This window comes from Aythya ferina (genome assembly GCF_964211825.1).
Source record: "Aythya ferina genome assembly, chromosome: 17".
NCBI lineage: Eukaryota > Metazoa > Chordata > Aves > Anseriformes > Anatidae > Aythya > Aythya ferina.
The window spans coordinates 10,302,087-10,322,898 of NC_140316.1; the positions used below are offsets into that span (position 1 = coordinate 10,302,087).

The window sequence follows — 20,812 nt, forward strand, 5'->3', positions numbered from 1 at the left end:
CGTTCGGCTCAGACCGGCGCCGCGATGTATGTGTGTGCGGGGCCTCTCCATCCCCAGCACGCAGACGGTTTCCCCCAGCTATCTCCATTTATCCACCTCCCACCGACCTCTCTGATGACCTCCTGGGAAGGAGTGAACGCTCCCTCCTGCCCAGCTCCACTTATCCTTCCCGTGCTTCTCTTTCCCAACCTGTGCACAAGGCTGGGAAGTGGCCGTTTCGCCTGGGCCACCATATTTCCTTCACCTACCCAACAAAGTTGATTTACACCTAGGTGTGAATTGAATAAAAGAAGCCTTTTGACACCTGCACAATGACTTCGTGGTAGTGCCCAGCTCCAGGTGATGCTGCAGGGCTTTATTACGGGGAAAGCAAAATGTTATGTTTGCTCATCAGCCAGGCTGAAGCTCACAGCCTTCAGGCAGCACAGCCCCAAATCCTCCTGACCCACCCATTTATGTGGCAGCTGGCACAAGGTTTTGTGCCTGTATGAATTTCCGTTCTCATCCCAACCATCCCTCTATGGGGGAATTCAGCAGCCGAGCAAAGCCCGGTCCTGCCTGCACATCATCCTCATCGTGGCCATCTCGGTGCCGAAACTTCACTGGGATTCAGCACTGCACCCGTGCCCCTGCCCCACCTGGAGCCGACCACAGCCTGCAAGGCAAGCGGTTTTAATGTTGCCAAGACAACTGTGTTGACAAAATTCCCTTTTTTTAGATGACGGAAACAGGGTTTTGTTTTAATTTAGAGTTCAAGGCTGAGCATATTTCAGCAACACGACTGCCGCTTCTATTTTACTGTTTGGTGCAATATTTTCTTGGCGCCTGCGGTGTGCGCTGAAACAAGAGTTTAGATAAAACCGTCAGTCCTGCCACTAACCCCGTCTCAAACTGATGTTCCTATTAGGGCTCGGCCCATCTGTAAAACATAAATTTCACTGCGATCAATTTGCCGAGAGGACTGGAGTTACACCAGCGATTCCGCTTTGACAAATGAGAGCCGTGTTAACACAACGACGCTTCGCCCCAAATGACAAAATAGGTAGATGGGAAATAAATGAGAAAACGCCGTGTGATGGATGGCCTTGAAACCCAATCCCAGCACGAGAGAGGAGTCGCGGCTCCATTTAGAAAAAGAGAAAAAGGGAATTTAAGATCGCAGCAGGTTGGCTCGAGCTGTAATAGCTCCGGAGCCGCCAGCCGGCATCAATAACGCCCGTGGCAGAGCGCGCGCCTCGGAGGCATTGCAGGAGTTCGGCTCCAGGCTCGGCGCAGCTCTGCTCCCGTCCCCTCCTTCACTGCTCCCCCAAATCCCTCCAGCACCACGTTACGTTTCCCTGCTGTACTGAGGGAAGCAGCCCGATCAGGGCGATAAATGGCAATAAGCCTTATCATCACCGACTTCCACCACCAGTGACTCACGTCACTATTTAAGACTCTCAGAAAATACTAGGCTCCTCAATCCTGCTGCCTCTTTCCAGCAGCCAGAGGTGCAGGAGATCCAGGGGTGCAGCTCCCTGATGCCTTTCAGCCCCTTTGAGGAGCTGAGGCCGATCCCTTGCTCCTGCTCTGTGCCAGCATCCCCCGTGCCCACACCAAGGCAGAGCATTCCCGGCCGCTTTCCTGTGGGTTTTGCCTTCGCACTTGTTGCCATAGCACCACCAGCAGTGACAAAGTTCTCCTGGGACCTGTTCCTTGTCCCACGGAGGGCTCTAATTCGGGCAGGAGCAGGGTGGGGGGAAGTGGAGTTTTTGGCTTCCTAAATTTTGCTGCAGGTGCTGCTGGAGGGAACACCTCCGGCTGTTTGATAGAGGCAGTGACAGCCCCACACTGCACACTGTACTGGGGCTCCTGGATAGAGCCCTGCTTGGGGCAGGTCACAAGTGCACGAGGAGAGGGTGGAAATGGCCCCGATGCTCCTCAGTCCCTGATGCTTCTCTCATGGGGCAGCCCTGTGCTGGTGATGCTGCTTTTGGCTGAAGCACCCCAGCAGGACCAGGGCCCCCAGCTGAGAGCTGCCACTGCTGCTTTGATGGTTTTGGTGAGCCCTGCTCTGCAAACACGACTCTCACGGCAAGAACGGGCTGTGTGCTTCCAGCAGGTCTGAAATCATAAACCCGAGAGCCTGCAAAATGGGATTAAGACAAGCCTGCCCTGAAAGGGTACTGCAGGATCTCGTAAGGCATTTCTGAATTGTCATGTAAAAGAGGAGCTATAGAAGGAGTTGCATTAGCATAAATACCTCCAGTTTTATCTACACGCATGCAGTGCTTGCAGGCTTCCACGCTCTGTGTATTGAACTGACACACGGATAACATACGGGCTACACAAACCTATATCTGCATGGCATGCTGCTGCTTCCCACAGCCAGATCCTGAGCACTTGGGTGCTGCGGGACCGGGACTTATCACCACTCACCCTACAGCTGCTGTGCTGGGCACTGGGTGCCCACAGCCTAACGCCGAGCTCGTTTGGAGCAAAGGGAAGGATGCAAACCTGCTTCCATCCAGCTGCAGCCAGACAGTGGCTTACAGAGCCTTGGCTCCTCAGGACACAATGCGTTTATTTTTGGATGCCCACGAGAGATCAGATCACGTCTATAGGTTTCATGTAATACACAGATACAATCGGAGCAGCGGGAGCGGAGCGCAGGCTTTTCAGTTTCATTTGTAGTCTTTCCGAACCGGTCCCTCGCTGTCGGGGTTATTTCTTTAGTAAAAACTGATGGTATCAACAAGTATCAGACAATATCCTCGTTACTTGGGAAAGGTAAATGCTAATCTATGCGAGCTGAGCTCATGTGACTTATCGGTTACTAAATATAGTTGTTTTCAGGCGCCGATTTCGGCAATCTGGCAGATTTCCTAAGCCTTTGTACAGATCCACTACGGAAACACAAAACACACGAGCAAAGCCGTGGGGGGAAAACCCCTGGCAGGGGCCAAACGGTCCCTGAGGGGCTGTTTTTGAGGTCCCCAACCCGGCAGCAGGCAGGGTGGTGAGGACTGAGCCCAGACCCCGTGCATAAGATGGCCTCTCCGGTCCTGGCTGGCGGAGGGAACGCACACAACTCGAGGGGCGCGGGAACTCGTCGCTCTCCTCTGCTCGCGGGGGAGCGCAGCGCTTCTCCCGGTGCAGACGTCTCGTTGGAGAAACCTCCCCACACCTTGCCTGCGCACGAAGAGGCTCCGTGCCGGGAGTTTTGTTTGCAAACACAGGCACGTTTCGGAGCCAGAGAGTACACGACTGAGTTTGGGGCGTCTTGAGGAAAAGATTGTGGGTGATACAAGCTAGGAAGAAACAGAGGAAGAAATTGCCGACGTGAAAAACCAAACTCTTTAAGATAAGATTTCCCCATCTGAGACCTTTAGCCAAAAAGGCACAGCCAACAAGAGGTGAGGCAGAAATCTGGCAGGGTGATGTTTTGTTGGCCCCCCCAGAATCCTCCCCACAGCTCCCCATCCACATAGGTCCAGTTTTGTGCCGCCTGCCTGAGCCGCCAGCACTTGGGGCTGCAGAAGACGACGCAGCAAAGGGAAGCACGCTGGCATTTACAGCAGCCGAGACCCCGGCCCCCGCAAACACCCCCTGCCATCTCCCCCCGTGGCAGACAGCCCCTGCGCCCACCAGAAGGAAGGAGACGCTTCCCCTCCAGCTCGGTGAGAGGCGGAGCGGCTCCTCGGGGACTCGGCGGATAATTGTCAAGTTGCCTGCCAGAATTTCCTCCTGACAGCCAGAACTTGAAAGCGTTGGAAGAAAATGTCTGCACCTGGGCTGCGGAGTCAGTGCGCCTTGTTAAGGGAGGGGGGGGCACGGAGCAGGGGCAGGGGAAGCGATGCCCGCTTGCACCCTAGCATCGAGGGGTCCAGATGTGCATGCACAGGGGTCTCTTGCCCTCTTTTTCCCCTCGCCAAAAAATATTCCCACCAGCCCAGCTGTTAGGTGCAACCCTCGCCAAGAGCCAGACCCCAAGCAGGGCTCGTCTCCGTCACTCCCCGCACCAGGGACTTGTGTCCCAGGGGATCCTCGAGTCCTTGGTGGGCAGAGGCGGGGGGCAAGGTGCGAGTTGCCCCCCTCCCAAGGGTAGGAGCCAGCTGTGAGCCCCATGTTGAGGGGCTCTGCTGGGTGCTGGGGCACCTTTGGGTGCCCTTTGCCCACCGGGATCAATCAGGATCTGGCTCCCTGCCCACCCTAGTGCCCTGGGGATGGAGGGACACAGTGGGGCGGTGGGAACAGCACTGCTCACGTTGATGTCGTGGTTTTTTTTGGGGGGGGGGGGGGGGGTTCTCCTGCGGTGTCCCCCCCGACTCAGTACCCGGAGGGGCCCGGCGGGTGCGCGTTCAGCACCCGGGACAGCTCCGGCACCGCCCGCGGCCGGGGGGGGGGGGGGGGACACACGGCGCTGCCCCTGCCTGGCCCCCCCGGGACCCGCATCCCCCCCCCCCCCAACACCAACACCCCCCCTTCATCTCAGGATGCCGGACAGATCTCAGCCGTCCCATTCCTGCCCTCTTTCCCCCCAGCCCCCCCCGCTCCCCAAAAATTGTCCCCAGCCAAATTGCCCCCCCCACACCACCCCGCCCGTCTGCCCCCGCCTTCCCTCCCCCGGGAAGGGAACCCCCCCCTTTTAAAAAGCCCCCCCCTCAGCAAACCGCCCCCCCGGCCCCATACAAACTTGCTGCAAAGAGTCGCGGGGGAGGGAGACGAGAGCAGGCTGCGCCCCCCCCCGAAGCTGGCTCAGCGCCCCCCTACAGCCCGGGGGGGGGGGCACACGGAAGGGAGCCACTTGGGGAGGGGGGGCACACACCGCTCTGCCCCCATGGGGACCAAAAAGCGGCTTTGGCCGGGCACATCCCACCCGTGCGCCCCCCCTCCCCGGTGGCTGATAACCCCGGGGGGGGTCGGGGGACACCCCCTTCCTCCCCCCCCAAAAAATAATAATAAATAAAGGCACGGCGGAGCGGCCCCGGTGCCTCGCCGGAAAGTTTCCCGGAGAAGCGGAGCGGGGCTGGGGGCTGCCCCGACGCCCCCCCGTGTCCCCCCCCCACCCGGCTCCTACCTGGCGGCGGAGAGGAGCCGGCCCCGGCCCCGGCCCTGCCCGGAGCATCCCGGAGCGGCGCTGGGCTCGGCTGGGCTGCCGGGTGGGGGGGGGGAGCCAGCCCTCGCTGCGCCCCTTTATCCCCGGCAGCACCGAAACGAATCCGCTTTGACGTCCAACCAGGGTTTTTATGGGTGTGGAGCGAGCCGGTGCAGCCCTCATTAGGAGACACTCCGCTCTCCAAATCATACATCTTTTATATAACCTCATTTCCAGCCTGGCTTGTCTCCCCCCCCCCCCCGTCCCCTCGGCGAAAAGCCCCCCCCTCCTCCTCCTCCTCAGCCCCCCCCTCTTGCCACCCCCGCTAATTAAAAAGCCCAGAGACCCCCCCCGGCCCCCACTTGTTGCCAGAAAGCTGCGCTCGCACCCCGCGAGCACTCCACAGCCTGCCTGGGGCAGTGGGGGCTCAGCCCTCCCCGGCCCCCCACCCAGCCCCAAACCCCCCAGCGGCCCCCTCTGTGCCCCTAGAGAGCCACAGCCCCCCTGATCCTGCACCCTACTGATCAAAGGAGCTGCAGAAAAGCCCCCTCTTTCCCCAAAAGCAAGTGCCCCCCCCTCCATGCCAGCTTGTCCCTGCACCTCTGCACCCAGGGCAGGTGGCACCAGCCCCACTGGGGTCCCCCCCAGTGCCCCCAGCCTGGAGCCTTGCACTGCACTGGGCATCCTGCAGCTGAGGGCTGGGGCAGCCCCCGAGCCTCTGCCATGGTGGGGGTGCACGGGGGGGGGCTCCCCCTCGCCCCGGCTCCCCTCCTGACTCTGTACCTGCCCCTGCTACGGCCCAGTGCAGACCCAGGCTTGACATCAGTCTTCAGGCTTTGCAATTGTGCTCATTCCCATGGCAACAACAAACACCGAATTATAGATATATAATATTATATAAACCCCACCGGGCTCGCGGGCAGGAGCAGGAGGCTCACCTGCTTGCAGCTTTCCCCCCCCCCCCTCCAGACCCCAGAGGCTGCTCCCCCGGGAGCGTGGCCGTGCAGCTCCAGCCTGGCCCCGGCTCGCTGCCACGGCTGCCCCAGGAGCCAGCCACCGGCCCTGCTGCCTCTCGGGGGGCTCCCAAGTGAACCCCAGCACATCACAGGGGGCAGCTCGATTGCAAAAATTCCCCCCAGGGGAGAGGGGAGCAGCAGCCCCCTTCCTCCCCCGGGGACTCCTTGCGGAGGTGGCGAAGGGGAGAAGGCAGCGGGAAGGGGGCTGTGCCCCCTGCTCCTCACACTACACATCTATCAAGCTGTAACGCGCTGTCTGGGGCTAATGAAAACATAATTATGCCTGTTTAGATGCAGGAGGACTAATTTAATAGCAAGCTACCAAGCGATGCCTGCTCTGCTCCATCGGGTAGGGAAACCTGCCCCGCGGAGGGATGAGCGGCACGGGGTGGGTGCACACAGATGAAGAAAGGCTTCACGACCCGGTCCCAGGCTGAAAATCGTCACCTTCAGTCCAGTCTGAGAGAAGCCCAAGGGATTCTCCTTTTTGGGCTCACATTATTGAGCCTGGTGCTGGAGATGCTCAGAAAAACTGGACAGGGCTGTGCCATGCAGGCACCTGTGGGCGCACTCTGGAGCTGCTCCATGGCAGGACCCCAGAACCTCTCCACCAGCCCCAAACCCCAAGGCTCACGGCTGCTTTTAGGGCTGGAGGAAGGAGCTGAGCTCGTCCACGGGCCACCACCTCGCCAGGGCATTGCAGCACGTGCTTCTCCTGCGTAAAACTTAATGGAGTGATGCTCACTTCTGTATCAGCCGGGGCTTTGCAGGAGCCCCTGAAGCCAGGAGCACAGCACCAGTGTCAGAAGGGGGCTGCTGGCCTGTGTGTGTCCCACCATCCCCCTGAGACCGAGAGCAGCCCCAGGCAGCCTTTTCTTCTAATTAGGAGGTTCACCAACAGCCCACGGGCCAGAGCTTGACCTGGGGGTGGAGAAGGTTTCTCACCACCTTCTCCAGCCCCTCTGCACCCAGGGAGCCCATTCCTGGCTCCTGGCTTGCCAACAAATATTTGCACCTCCCTTCCTCCAGCAAAGAGCACTCGTACACACGGTTTCTCCATAGGGAGCACGTTGCTGTAATCCTGCCTCATCCTGCCTGGGGAGCTCAGAGTCACAGAAAAGACATCCGTGCCCGGGAGAAGTGCCCCCACACCTCATCCATGGAAGTCACGTCCCTTTTTACAGCAAGGACCAAACACTGGTGGTGCCACCGAGCGAGTTACCCCCAAAAGCATCTCGGGAGGGGGGCGCAGCCCCTGCCCTGCCCCTCGCCCAGCTCCCCCTCTGTCGGAAATCAGCTCAGTGCTGTTTGCCTCCAGCCATATGCTCCCGGCGCTTATAGAAGCCAAATATAAACCAAGCAGCTCGTGCTCCCCCAAGTTTCCTTTCCCCCCTCTGCTCTGGGTTCACCTCCCCTCCGCTCGCCTTCACCCACCTCTGCCGGGAGCCGTGGGCTCGGGGGGGGTGCCAAAAATGCTGCTCCTGGAGCTCGGAGGTGCTGGGGAGCCGGCAGGGATCACGCACACACACACAGCAGCCGCCACGCTGGAGTTATTCGGCTGCTATTTCTATGCCACCCGAAACGCGTTCGAGGGATTACGGCGGCGGGAATAAAGAAAGGGCTAAACATATTTATACCGAAGCTTAAGGAGCCGATGTAATGGCACGCACACACACACACACACACACACACACACACCAGCTGAGAGGGGGGTCTGGCACCGAGGCTGCAGCGATTTGGGACAAATCCCAGGATTGTCTGTCTGTGTGTGCTCCAGTTTAGAGCGAGTGCGGATGCTGGCGCTTGCCTATGGGTGGCAGTGAGCCTTCACGGTTGCTGCCCTCCCCGAGCAGAGCGGCTCCGGAGGGCCTGGGAAGTCCCCCAGCTGGGCAAGCTGCTGGACACGTTTTGGGGAAAAATGCTGGGGAAACCCACCCGAGAGCCAAACACACGCCTTCAGCCTCCCTGCACCGTGGGCTGTGTTGTTAAACGTGCTGCTGGGAAGTCTTCCCGAGCGCATCTCGCCACCTCCGATGGTGTAAAGTGGGTTATAAAGGGTGATCTCTCCCTCACACGTACGCGTGGGCATGCACACACACACAAAATCTAATAAAAAGATATTAGTCGAAGAGTATTTGGCTTCTGGCATTAAACTCAAGCTTCATACAGACACCAAAGAAATGAAATTATGGGAGCTCACAAACAAGAAATTCCAGGGGGATGAATTAATGTTTCATCACTATTACAGGGCAGAGAAGTACCTGTCTGTCTTCCCTCGCGTTTCTTTCCCTTGTACTTCAAAATGCGAGGCTCCTGCCTTTCAGAGCCACAGCATCACGTCTCCCGCAGCACCATCCCCACCTCCCCATCAAAACCGGGATTGTTTTCATCGTCGCTTTAAGGACGCGCTGGAGGTCTGACAAACGCACCAAAGCTCAAGGACGCCTTGTAAATCCAGGGTCTAATTTGAACAGATGAAAAAACTGCTTTGAGCCCTCGCTTCGCATGCTGGAACCGGCTCGAGTTACTTCTGGGTTATTCAGATGCAAACACTGTTTTTAAACACAAGTGTCTGAGGCATCCGCGAGCAGCTGGAAGTTTGGGGGCAGATGCTCAGCAGCGGCAGAGCTACACGACTCCACCGAAATCAGCAGAATTGAGATCATTAAAGCTAGAGAAAAGCAGCCAGCCCTCAGTGTTTTATACCCTCCGAGTCCCTGTCTCGAGCCCCTTCCCTTCTAGGAGCCCCCAGACGCTGCCTTTTCCCCTTCAGATCAGCTATGGGGGTGACCCCACACTGGAAAATCACTTTGTGCCAACCCCTAACAGTATGTTTAGGGTGTTATTTCTATTAAGCCACACGTCGCAGAGGGCTGTAGGTTAAAGGCTCTTTCTAAAAGCCCCAAATCCTTAATCTCAAGCTAAAAGTTATCGCCGGGGGACCTCGGGGTGGGTAGTGACAAACACAGGAAAGGGCCCTGCCTCAGCCAGCGCCCTGGGTAAATAGGGGAGGGGCGGGGAGCGGAGGGGCTGAAGCAGGCTGACAAGGCTGATAAGCCAAATCTGCAAAGCATTCACAGCAAAAAAGAACACAAAGCGAAACCCAAAAGCGGAGAAACAGCTGCTGTTGAGTCCTTAATTTCCAAAAAAGACCCCGCTAGCAGAAAAAGAGCAGCAAGGAAAAATGGCAGAGATATTCCGCTACCCACCAGCAAAGCCCCTGGTGGGATACAGAGATGGCTGGGGGGGAGCAGGGATGCTGCAGGCTCCCTCTCCACCCTCACTGGAATAAAGCAGAGCATTTCAAGCCTCCCACGAGGAGAAGTGTGGCCCCTTCATCCCACTCACCCCTAAAAGCAGGGCAGCCCAGCTGCAGAGACCAGGGGGAAGGTGACAATGTGAAAGGCTGGTCCCAGCCCCCAAATCACAGCTCCAACAAATGCACGCCAGTGCATACACCTGGACATGCACGTCGGTCACGCACCTCTGAATCAGCATCCTCCAGCCCCAGCCAAGCAGTGCCCAAGGATCTGCCCCAGCCCAAATGCGTGAGTCAGAAACTCCCCAAAAAGGGATAAAAACAACAACAGGGGACACAGAGCTCGGCCTTTTTCATTTTTTTTTTCTCCTTTTCTCCCCACAAACAAAAGAAATACGGCGCTCAGCCTTCCCACCAACTGGTGAGAAGTTTGCAGAAGCAATGCCAGGAATTCAGATTTATTTCTGGAATGACTTTAATGGGATATTGAAAGGCTGCTGTAATTTAGAGGTATTAAGTAGCTTCTCCCAGTTAAACCAAAGCAAAGTTAAACACTGTTTGCTGGAGAGGAGCTGGCTGCCCTAAAAAACAGCACGATTGCAACACTTCACCTCCACTGTAGACAATTCGTTCCCCTTGCCACCAAATCGCTCCTCAAGAGCAGGAAAAGGAGGAAACGGAGCCCCCCAAACCCAACCAAGGCCAGATCCTGCCAGCCCTCCTGTGCCCTGCATCGCTTCAAGCCAGCAAACCTAATGCAGGATTTAACATGCCGAGCCCCCGAGCTCATGGCTTTGGGGAGTTTTTAGAGCAATTTACAGCTTTTTGGCTACCCCAGCCTGGTGATTCACTTACCCACGAGCCCTCCAGGTCCTGCTGCAGAAGGCTCCCCACAGACAGATCCTGGCTCATCTCAGCACCTCTACTTGCAGGCTCCCCAGGCCAACCCCAGTAATTAGAGGGAAGCAGCTCTGCGGTGTCACCTGTTTCGTTAGCACAGGTGTCACTGTGCTCTGAGGGCTCTGACAAGGTGTGGGACCCTCCCTGGGGCTGAGATGTTTCCTGATGTTCCCCTCCCCATGGATTTCAGCCCAAACACCAGCCCCTGCTGTGCCCCCCTCCCTGGGGCCATACAGTGGACCAAGTGCATGGTCCCATCATGGTCACACTGTCAGCAGAAGCCCTTTGGCAGCAGAAATTGGGTTGTTGGTGTGACTCCTCTAGATATTTGTCCTCTGCCACATGTCCCACCTCGGCTTTGGACCAGGGCAGCCCAACCTGCTGCTCCCTCCCCATCCCAACCCACTTTTTCTGCCCTGCAGAGACCACTATGGGACAATTTGGGGCCCAGAGGTGCTCAGAAGATACCAGGAGAGCTGGCATCCTACAAACATTCAGGTGTTTGTTTTATTTTTAGCAGCATCACCTTCCCCTCCTTGTGTGAGTTTTTTTTTTTTGCAGCAAGAGCAGGGCTGATGTGCTGGGAACGGACTCTGGGTTCAGAGCCGGAGGCACCCACCCACACAGCCTGAGGGGGAATTTTGAGGCCAAAACCACTGCAAACAGGAAAAATAGCCTAAGGAACAGAGAGGCCACCTTGGTCCCATGAAGCACTACCCTATGTAATGCCAGAAAACTGACACCCATCTCCCCAGCCCCTCTTTTACAGATGGGGAAACTGAGGCATGCAAAGGGACAGGGGTCAGCTGAAATACCTGTATCACCCTCATTTTAAAAAGCAGAGAAAAAGCCTCAGAGCCTTTCTTTTCCCTAACCAGACTTCTGGGTGAGGGACAGGGCTCAGGGTTTTCCCCACGAGGCTGGAGGAACATCGTGCCTCCCAAGCAGGGGGAGGCTGGAAAGCGCTCGCCCCGAGACGCCGGCCGCAGCCGGAGCAGCCCAGCCCAACATTTGGCAGAGCAAAAGCTTCTGTTTGTCATTTAGCAATAAATCAGCATCAGACACTCCAAAAGAAAGACCAGAAAGAAAGGAAAAAAACCAAAGTAAGGTCACGATTGAGAAAGAAGTGATCCAAAACGCCCCGTGGCAGCAGGGGGATCGCTGCCTGCTCTGCACGGGCAGCTCCCAGCCCCAAAACGCTCCCCAGCAGAGCCCACCCCCGGGCACTGAAGCAAGAAGCCAGCCCTGCCCCATGCTGGTTCCTCTTCTGGGGGAGGAAATGAGGGCAATTTGGGAAGTTTGGCGACACCTCCCATTTGGCAGCTTCCCAGGTGGGGTGTCCAGAGGCGGCACGGGGCAGGTGGCCCCGACGCATCCCTCCCAGGACCTGGGCACTGCAGACATCCCCCAGGGACCCCGTGGGGAAGAGCAGGAGCCTGCTTGCTCTCCCCCTTGTAGCTGTAAGGCAGAACAAAACCCACTTTGGATGCTTTTTCGCGCGATTCAGCTTTCTCACAAAGAAATCACTGTTTTTTTTTTTCCCGGGGAATGTTTTCTCCTCGCTAGCTCCGCAGCCTGCTTCCCCTTCCCTCTCCAGCTTCCTGCTGGCTCATAAAGCAGCCTCTCTCGCCTGTGCAGAATTTTGGAGAGATATCACAACCTCGAATGTGTTTTTCTTGCTCCCGGGGTCCTATCAACCCCCTGCGGAGGAGCACGGGGCAACCTACAGCCCTTGCTGCGCTCACGGGGCGCAGAAGTGAGCTGCAATAAACAGCCACATCTGAGAGCTCTTCGCTTCCTTGATACGATCAAGATTGACAGGGCCTTGGACAGGCTTCCCCCTCCCCATGTTTTTTTTTTTTTTTTTTTTTTTCTCTCTCTCTCTCTTTTTTTTTTTTTTTTCTTTTTTTTTTTCAGCCTTTTATTCCCAGTGGCCAAGAACATTTAGTCTGGCCGGGAAAAGGAAATCACATTAGAGAATTACGGCTCATTTAGCAGGTCCCACTGGAAGCCCTGCAATAACCACTGCCTTCCTAACAGGATTAGCCAGCGTCTGAACCTCCCGATCGCGCTGCAGTCGTCTCCACTCCCAACATCTCGAGGACCCCAGAAAACACCAAGCGACCGCAGAAACCCCAAATTGAGGTGGACCCAAAGAAGGAAAGATGGAGAGGATGGAGGGGACCGAGCCCTGCCTGCCTGCAGCTGCAGACCCCTCTCTGCCTTGATGATTTGGCTTTTCCCAGCTTTAGGGCTCTGCACCCAGCAGTGTAAGTTAGATCCTGTGGAGGATCCAGGGGTATCAGCCTCAGAAATACATCGGGACACATTCTGCTACACACCAGCAGCAGCTTCTGATGCATGAAGGTTACCACCTGAGACATTCATATACAGTGGTTGAGGGTCCCCTGATATCAGTCTTGGAGGCTACGGGAACACAGGTTTTGGGTTGGCGTCACACTTAGCATGTTTACTGGGATCGGCTCTCTGTCTTTAAGAGGGTAGGAGGGTTTAGGAAAAAAAAATATTCAGAGGAGAAGATCAGGAAAGAAACCAAGTTAAAAGGAGCCACCAGAACAGCCAAGATCAGGTTTTGCCTTCGGTGGTGCTGAAACCTCGTCGCTTCTCCCATCCCTGTCCCCATTCAGTATGAGGAAGAGGCAGTGAAAGGGCAATAAATCAGGTGCAGCACCATGTATGAAAGCACACCTCTGTGATTTCACGGGGGCTGAACATCTGCCTGTCGCCGCAAAGCAGCTCCCAGCGCTTCATCACCGCGCCGGCTGGCACACGGAGAGAAAAGCGAGCGCGGTCCCAGCAGCTCGGGGCACACAGCACGGCAGGAGCACTGCGAAATGCAGCCCACAGCAACTGGCAGAGACACCACAAATCATCCCAGTGGCATCCCTCCACAGGGCTCCACAACGTCCTGCTGCACCTCGCGAGGAAGGGTGCAAAGTCTGGGAAGGATTTGCTCGGAAGAGCTTTTGGGGGTGCAACAAACCCTTGCCTTCCACCTGCACCTTGTTTGCTTCAGCCAAAGCAATTCACCGAGATCATATTCTCACCAGTTCCTTACTCCACTGCACACCTGCTACGGGCAGCTTTTGGCACCGCAGAGCCCCACCACATGCAGGTATAGGACCCCAGGACCTCAGCCTGGTCCCATTGCGGTCCCTCCCCAGCCAGATGTGGGAGGCTGGGAGGTGTTGGAGCCCCTCCAGCCCCACCACAAGGAGCTCAGAGAATCAGCTCCCGACTTGGATGCTCCGAGGGAGCTGGGGTGGCTGAGAAACCTCATTACTGCTGCAGATAAAAGGGCCAGGCAGGGCTGTTTTTATTTTAACAGAGCACCGCATCGCTGTCCCCGCAGCTCCCACGCTGTTCCAGCTCCTCCACGAGATGCTTCCATCATTAGCAAGACTTTTGTCTGCAGGTGGAGGGACCTTCGCAGGGCTGCTAACGAAGCTGCGTGGGCAGGGTTAATTGCCAGGGGTCGGAGCCATGAGCCCAGCAAAGGATGCTCCAGGGAAGGCTTGGGGACCTCGGGGGCTTTGCATTAATCCCAACGACAAGGCGAGGGGTGAAGAGGGAGGGATGATGCAGAGCCCAGAGCAGGGAGAGCTTTGCTCACACACACAGGGTGTAATTCAGTCTGCAGGGTCTCAGCCAAGCCAAAAATCGAGCAAGAGGCTGAAAGGGCAGAAGTGCTGATGTGGCTAACGAGCGTGCATGGGCTGTGAGCATCCCTGCTGGCGAGAGCACTGGAGGGGGGTTGCAAAGACCGGTGTTAGCCTCCCACCAGCCTCAAGTCATGGGGAGTAGGAGGATGCTCTTGGGCGAGTGAGGGTTGATTTCCCTCCTCTCAGTGCTCCCAGCCTGTCTGTCTGTCTGTCTGTCTGTCCCACAGAGGATGGGCAGCGACCACCTGCATCGTGCCATCATGCCATGGCAAAGATGCTCTTGCTTGCTCAGTGCAGAAATCACCATTATCCCCATCACTTTGTGCTTTGGGAGGGTTTTTTCCCCCCTGCGGCTGCAGCCTGAGCCAGAGCAGTGCTTTGCTCTCCTCTGGGTCTTCTGCAGGGACTCCTGAGCACCATCACCCTTCCCAGCATTGCTCCAATCAGCGCCGTATGGGACAGAAACCCTGCTTGGCAAGCTGGGAATGCACAAATCTGACCTTCTAGCACAACCAAGTACAGCATCCAAGAGCACCAGCCATGGCAGAGGAGGCGACGTGGGGCTTGTCCCAGGACATCTGGCTGGCAGTGAGGCCTGGAGATGCAATTAGAGGAACCCAGCAGGAAGGAATAAATATTCCTTTGCATTTATCCCTATGCCATAACAGCTGCTTCTGCCACAGAAGTGACCTTTCCAGCTTGATTTTTTTTTCTTTTTTTCACAATACAATTTGGAGATGGGTTAAAGGCCAAGAAACCATCCCTAAGGGAAGTGCCACAAACCTCCAGGGCTTTGCCTGCAGGAGGCAGAGGAGCCATGTGCCCGCATGTGCCTCCTGCTTGTGCTGTGGGTTTGGTTTTGATCAAAGAGAGACCAGCTACATGGAAGAAGCCTTCCTGGGCACTGAATCCATCAGCCGCCACTTTAGGAAGCTATTGCCAGCCTTGGTCTGTGACTATGCCCAACGCATATCGCTGCTGAGTGCCTCGGTTTCCCTGTCTTTTAGGTGCAGTGATCCTCCACAACAAGATGCCCAAGGCACTGCCCAAGACAGGAGCCACCAGTGGCCCCTTCTCCTTTCACACCCTGAGAGTTTGGGTTCCTTTTCCCCGAGCTGAAGGCAGCGTTGGCTCCTCACAAGTCCTGTTTGCAGAACAGCCACGGAGAAGGAACAAGCCTTTAGTCCTGGACCTGCTTCACAGGCATAAGGCAGCTTTTCCCAAGTCCTCTCGTGCAGGTTCTTGTATTTTAGAGAACCAGCGGCTCCACGTGATGCCTGAGACCAGGACAAGAAGGAGCTCCAAGGCATCCCTGCCTTCCCCGACCCCTTAGGCCCAGCCCATACATCTCCCACCACCCGAGGCAGGCGCACAGCTGCCCCCCACCCTCCCTCCCGTCCTCTCTCGCCTCCTGCTTGTTTGTTTGTTTTGCCATCCAAGCGTTTACCAGGAGCAGCAGGGTCTGGCAGCCCGAACTTCCCTGGGGAAGAAGTTCTGGCATCCAGCATCCAAGTGGAAAGTTGCTCAGAGCCTGTCTCATCTCACTTTTGACATATCACCGCTGTCCATTTCCCTTCCCAAGGAAATCTGATTTGTTCCAAAGTTTATAGTTTCAGTGACCTAATCCCAGCATAGTTGTTCCTGTTTCCCTTTAATTTACTGCCTCAGCTTGTATTAATTGATGTATTGCAGAGGGCATGAGCCAAGCTAATTGTTTTAGAAAAAGAAAAAAAGAAGAAAGAAAGGGAGATGTGAGGTCCCTCGGCGGATTATTGAGGTATTTGAGTGGGGAAGCAGCAGCCACCAGCAACCAGCAGTAGCTCCAAACAGAAGCAGCTCCAGGAGAGGTGGGGGCTCTCCAGCTGGCGTCATGCAGACAAAAATACCTGCCCTGGGGTGACCCGGGGGAGCCAGGAGAGGTGGGGGCTGTGATGTTTGCCCTTCCCTGCTGGGCTGCTACTGTCTGATTTTGGGGATCAGGGCAGTTTCCAGAGGACAGGATAAATGCGGATAATGATGGGTGATACCCAGAGCAAGGAGGATCTAGGGAAGCACAAGCTGCTTGCCTTGCCTGTGAAGGTGATGGAGCAAATCCTCCTGGCAGCTGTTTCCACCCACGATGGACAAGAGCGGTTGGGAACTGCCAGCAGGGATTTATCAGGTGTAAGTCACGGCCAGCAGACCCGATCGCCTTCAGGGTGAGAGAACTGGCTCCGCGGACAGGGGAAGAGCTGTGCCAGTTGTATAACTTCCCCTGGGCAAGGCTTTTGATTGTCTCCCATTATATTCTTGTGGTCAAACTGGTGGAATGAAGATTGGATAAGTAAATTAACTGAGGACAGAGCGCAGTCTCGGAACGCTTTCAGATGATATCAGAAGGCAGGGCTGGAGAAACAGCCCCATGGAGCTCGGGGAGCCAAAAGGCAAAGCCCCCATCTAGCTGCTAGGAGAGGAGACCCCAGTATCTGGGCAGGCTGGGCCCAAAAGGCTGGAGAGCAGCTCTGGGGAAAAGGACCTGGAGGCCCTGGTGGACCAGGGGATGAACCATGGTTTATCTCAGCCAAGTCTACAGCTTCCTGGGCTGTATGAGCAAAAGGAAAGGCAAAAGGGACGATTCCCCTCTATTTAACACTTGCAAGGACAAATAGTGTCCAGACACAGCCACACAGGAGCTCATCCAGAGGAGACCACCGAGCTCCCAAGCTGTGGAGCTGGGCTCCTGCTGCCCAAAAGCGAGCAGGGGAAGAGGAGCCCCATGGGGATGCCAGGAGAAGCAGGAACATGGGAAATTTGGGCTCGCTCTAGGCAAAAAGAGGCTGCTTGCACAGCTTAGTGTCATTTTTGGAGACCTCACACCCGGCTTTGCTGGCTGGTTTTGAGCAGAAGGGGAGGAGAGGCATCACCTCCAGCAGCTCCAGCTGACCACACCATGCAACACCTCTGGGACCCGACGTGTGAGCAGCACAGCTCCGTTCCCACACGTCCCCGGTCCCTCTGAACCCCAGCACCTTCCTGTTAAAGTTTTCCAGAAAACAAACTTGCTCCTTGTTGTTTTCCATACCGAAAGCCTTCCCCCCTGCCCTTCGCATAAATCAGCACGGGCTCTTTCAGCACGGCTCTCACTGAGAGGTTGATTTATTCGGGAGCAACACAGGGAGTTTCCAGATTAACACTAATTGCTCTCCCAAATTACTTAATAGTTTAAATTGCAGCCCTCTCTTTGGAAATCATCTCAGACAGTTCAATAAAAAAAAAAAACTATCATCGGAGAGACAACTGCAAATTGATAAAGTCTTTGAGACCGGGCTAATATCATTGCTGTCTGGCAAATTTATTCATCTGAAACAAGACGAGAAGGATAAACACTCTCGCTCGGCAAGGAGGACACCGCCTGCTACCGAGCTGCTCAATTTTCTCTTCCAGAGACACTCTTATTGCTCCGAGAGGGCCACAACACGGCTGAAACAACTCAGCCGGCTGCAGTGCCTGCGAACGAGCAGCACCAGAGGAAAAAAAAATAAAACAGAAATGCAATAATGATAATAGGGCCAGTACTCGTGCTTGTGGCAGCAGGAGCTCGACCTTCGCGGGCGCTCCTGGCCGGGGCTGCGGGAGTTGGTGGCCGCAGAGCTCCCGCGGGGCTGAAATTGTCACCCAGGAGGGGAGGGGAAAACTTGTTTCATTTTGGCCGCTTCCCAATTTCCCAGCCCCTCCGGGGGCAGGAGGTGCAATGTCGCTCTCGCAGGGGAGGCCAAGGGAGGGCGGGGAGGGAGCGCAATGAAGCCAGGGGCCCCACATCCTCCTGCTGCGGGCAGAGGGGGCACTGGGGCAGATCCAATGCACCCAGCCCAGAGGCTTGAACCAGCCCTAAAATGAACCCAAAGGGGCAAAGATCCATGGGCAGGGGTGCAGAGGGAGTCCTGGGGTTGTGGGGCGATGCTAACCTGGGCAGACACCTCCGGGATCATCGGGCACTGCAATACTCCGTGGTGTGCCCGTGCTGATGGTGAAGACCATGAAAAGTCGTGCCTGGCACCTTGGTGGTGGCCAGGCTTGGCCGTGCCACCTGGGATGGCCCTACTCACCCTGCTGCCACCCCGCCAAGCCCTATTTGCCTGCAGCGTGCACCCAGCAAACAGCATCACACCGAAATCCACAGCAAGGTGCCCTGCGGTGGGTCGGAGAGGGGAGCTGGCTGTGCAAGGAAACCCCCCCCAAGAAAATCCCAGTCAGAAAACTCCCCCCAGATCCATCCCCGGCTCGGCAGCGAGGGGGTTACGGGCGGCTGCTGCCCAGCGCCGTGCCGGGAGCAGCGGGGGCTTGAGAGCCAGCCCGGCCCATGGCTGCCATCTGCTCCTGGCACCTCGGGCCACCGCCGGAGCCCAGAAGCACGGCAAAAAACAAAACCCCAGCCGGCAGGCTTGGGGCGGGACGAGGTCTGCTCCAGCCAAGCCAGCAAAAAGCCCTTTGGGGTATTTAAAGGGATGCGAAATGCCACCTACATCGGTCCCCATCGAAGGGTTGGTGGGGGACCCACCCTGCTTCTGCTGCTCAAAGCGGCCCCGGTGGCATCATTTCTCTGCACCACGGTGGCAGAAACACCGATCCTGAGGGATCTCCCTGGGATCACCCTCCCGGGGACACACGGAAGCTCCCGGGGCTGCCGTGCTAACGGGCACCGGCCCCATGGGGCTGCAGCTTTCTTGCCCCCCCCCCCAGCAATTCACGGATCTGTCCCCATTCCTCGCCCGCTCCGGGAAGGCGTCCAAGGGAGCCGGCTCCGAGAGGCAGCCAATTAAAGCAAGAAACGGGAAAAACGCAAGCGCTGCCGGGTGCCTGCCGGGTGCCCTCCGAGCCACCGGCCAGCGAGTGCCGGGGGAAAGAGGCCAAATTCCCTGCCCCATGGCCTGACCCCCCCAGGGCTCGGGGAGGCAAAACCCTGCGGAAAAAAAAAAAGACTCATTCATCATTCAGCCTCTGTTTGTTTTCTGCGCTCCGCTAAGCTCAAACAAGCAAAACAGATTAGCTGGTCTCATTTGTTTCCTACTTAATTACACCTCTTCGGCGCTGATGTAATATTTCAAGATTTGGGTTGCTAAGGATGAAAATCCACCTTCCCCCTCCCACACCCACCTTGGCTTTTCATTCCCATAATGAAAAAGCCCAGATGGGTTTGTGTTTCGTTTTTTCCTTTTTTTCTTTTTTTTTTTTTTTCTTTTTCCCCAAAAAAGTCTAATTATTGAGGAATTCAAAAACTCTGAATTCAGAAGCTGCCAAAGAGCGCTCAGGTTGTCAGAAGCAGATGGACTTCGGCTCCAGCTTTTCATCACGTTATCCAACGCCCCCCTCAAATAAGATGGAGGGGAGGGGTAAGAGCCCTGCATCTGCAGCCGCACGCAGCCCCGGATAACTTCAGCTGTCCCCCCCCCTCCTCTAAGAATTGCTTCGCCATCAATAGGACTTCCCAGGAAGCCGGCGCAGCTGTGTGCAGGCGCAGTTGCAGGATGAGCTCGGGGAAGGAGCAGCCGCCTCCCCGCGGGCTGGAAATGCCTCCCGCTGAGCTTCGCTCTCTGCACGAGGCCCCCGCCGCCGTGCCTTTGTGCTGCTCGGCTTCTCCAACCCCAGCTCGAGCTCACGAGTCAGCACAGAGCTGGCTTGGGATGGGTATTGAGAGCTGAAGGTCCAAAAAAAAAGAGCAACAGCCACCCCGGAGGGAGCAGAGGGACCCACAGCTCAAAGAGCCAGGGGTGCTGCGATGTCCTGCGCCAGCCAAAGCGATGCTGAGGGCAGCCCCCTGTGCCAACAGCAAGCTTGAATGCAAGGGTGGAAAAAGCCACGCACCCAGAGGGTTGGAGATGAGAAGCGACCACAGCACAGCTCCTGGGCTAAGGGATCAGCAGGGGACAGGGCGCTTGGGACATCCGACTGCGGCCACCCCATAGCCCTGGCATCGCCACCTCTGCGCGTCCCCTGGAAACCTCCCAGCTCAGTCACAGCTCAGACATCTGCCCCCATTCCCCCCCTTTTCCAGCCATGCAGGGACAACGGGGACACCCCACGGACGGGCTCTCCACACCGACACGGCCACCCCACCCTTACTTGTGCGCCGGCATCGCGCCCCCGCACGCGGGGCTCCGTCGCGGGGAGGACGAGCGAACAAAAGCCACGCACCGGCTCCACGGCTCCGGCTGCATCCTGGGGCTGTCCAGATGGGGACAGAAAGCTCCCGGCGGCTCCACGAACCGCGCTTGCTTGCAGAAGAGCCGCGGGAGGGCTGGCTGAGCCGTGCCGAGCCGGCTGCGCAGCCCCAGCCAGCTTTCCCACGGTGGCATTCGCCCTCGCCGGGGCCCAGCCACGTCCCCTCCCCGTGCCCGGCTCCACGCAGCCCTCCCGGGGACCCCGATCTGCCCGACAGCCCCTCGGGGCCCCCAAAGGTGGGAGCAGGGGGCATCGCCCGTGATTTGGGGTAAAGCAAGCACCCGTGGGGCGTCACAGCCCCGAGGGGTCCCGGTGGTGGAGGCACTGGTTATTCAGTAACTTTAACCTCCGCAGGTGCAGGCTGCTCTGCTCCTTCCCAAATCGCACAAGCTGCATTTTTCCAGCTCATTTTCAAGGCGTTTGGCGGTTTCGGGTCTCGCCCAGGTGCGTTTTGGAGGAGGCAGGGTGAAGATGAGAGGGCGCTGGATTTGTGTTCCAAACACCCGACTAAGGAGGGGAAAAAAAAAAAAAAGAGGACGAAGCCCTGCAGGCAGTGCCGGGCTGCAGCCCATGGCACCAGCTGGGTGCTGTGCAGGGCCCTGAGACCTTCCTCACTGCAAAACCCTTTCCCCAAAGCCCGACAAGACCCACTCCCAGGAAAAAGCCTGTTTCCACACCA

The 20,812-nt window shown here is 57.0% G+C and overlaps 1 protein-coding gene across 2 annotated transcripts in view; it reads right to left on the reverse strand.

The window, feature by feature from the left end:
- The window catches only part of NOS1 (nitric oxide synthase 1), a 57,630-nt gene extending 37,330 nt beyond the window's left edge, over positions 1–20,300 (reverse strand). Inside the window, exon 1 of one of the 2 annotated variants that reach the window (XM_084539092.1) lies at positions 20,035–20,300. The gene's annotated coding sequence lies outside the window, so the exon portion shown is untranslated. Of the gene's footprint in view, positions 1–5,059; positions 5,156–20,034 lie in introns of those variants that run through there. The other variant, XM_084539091.1, reaches the window with a different exon arrangement.
- Positions 20,301–20,812: the final 512 nt, after the last annotated feature.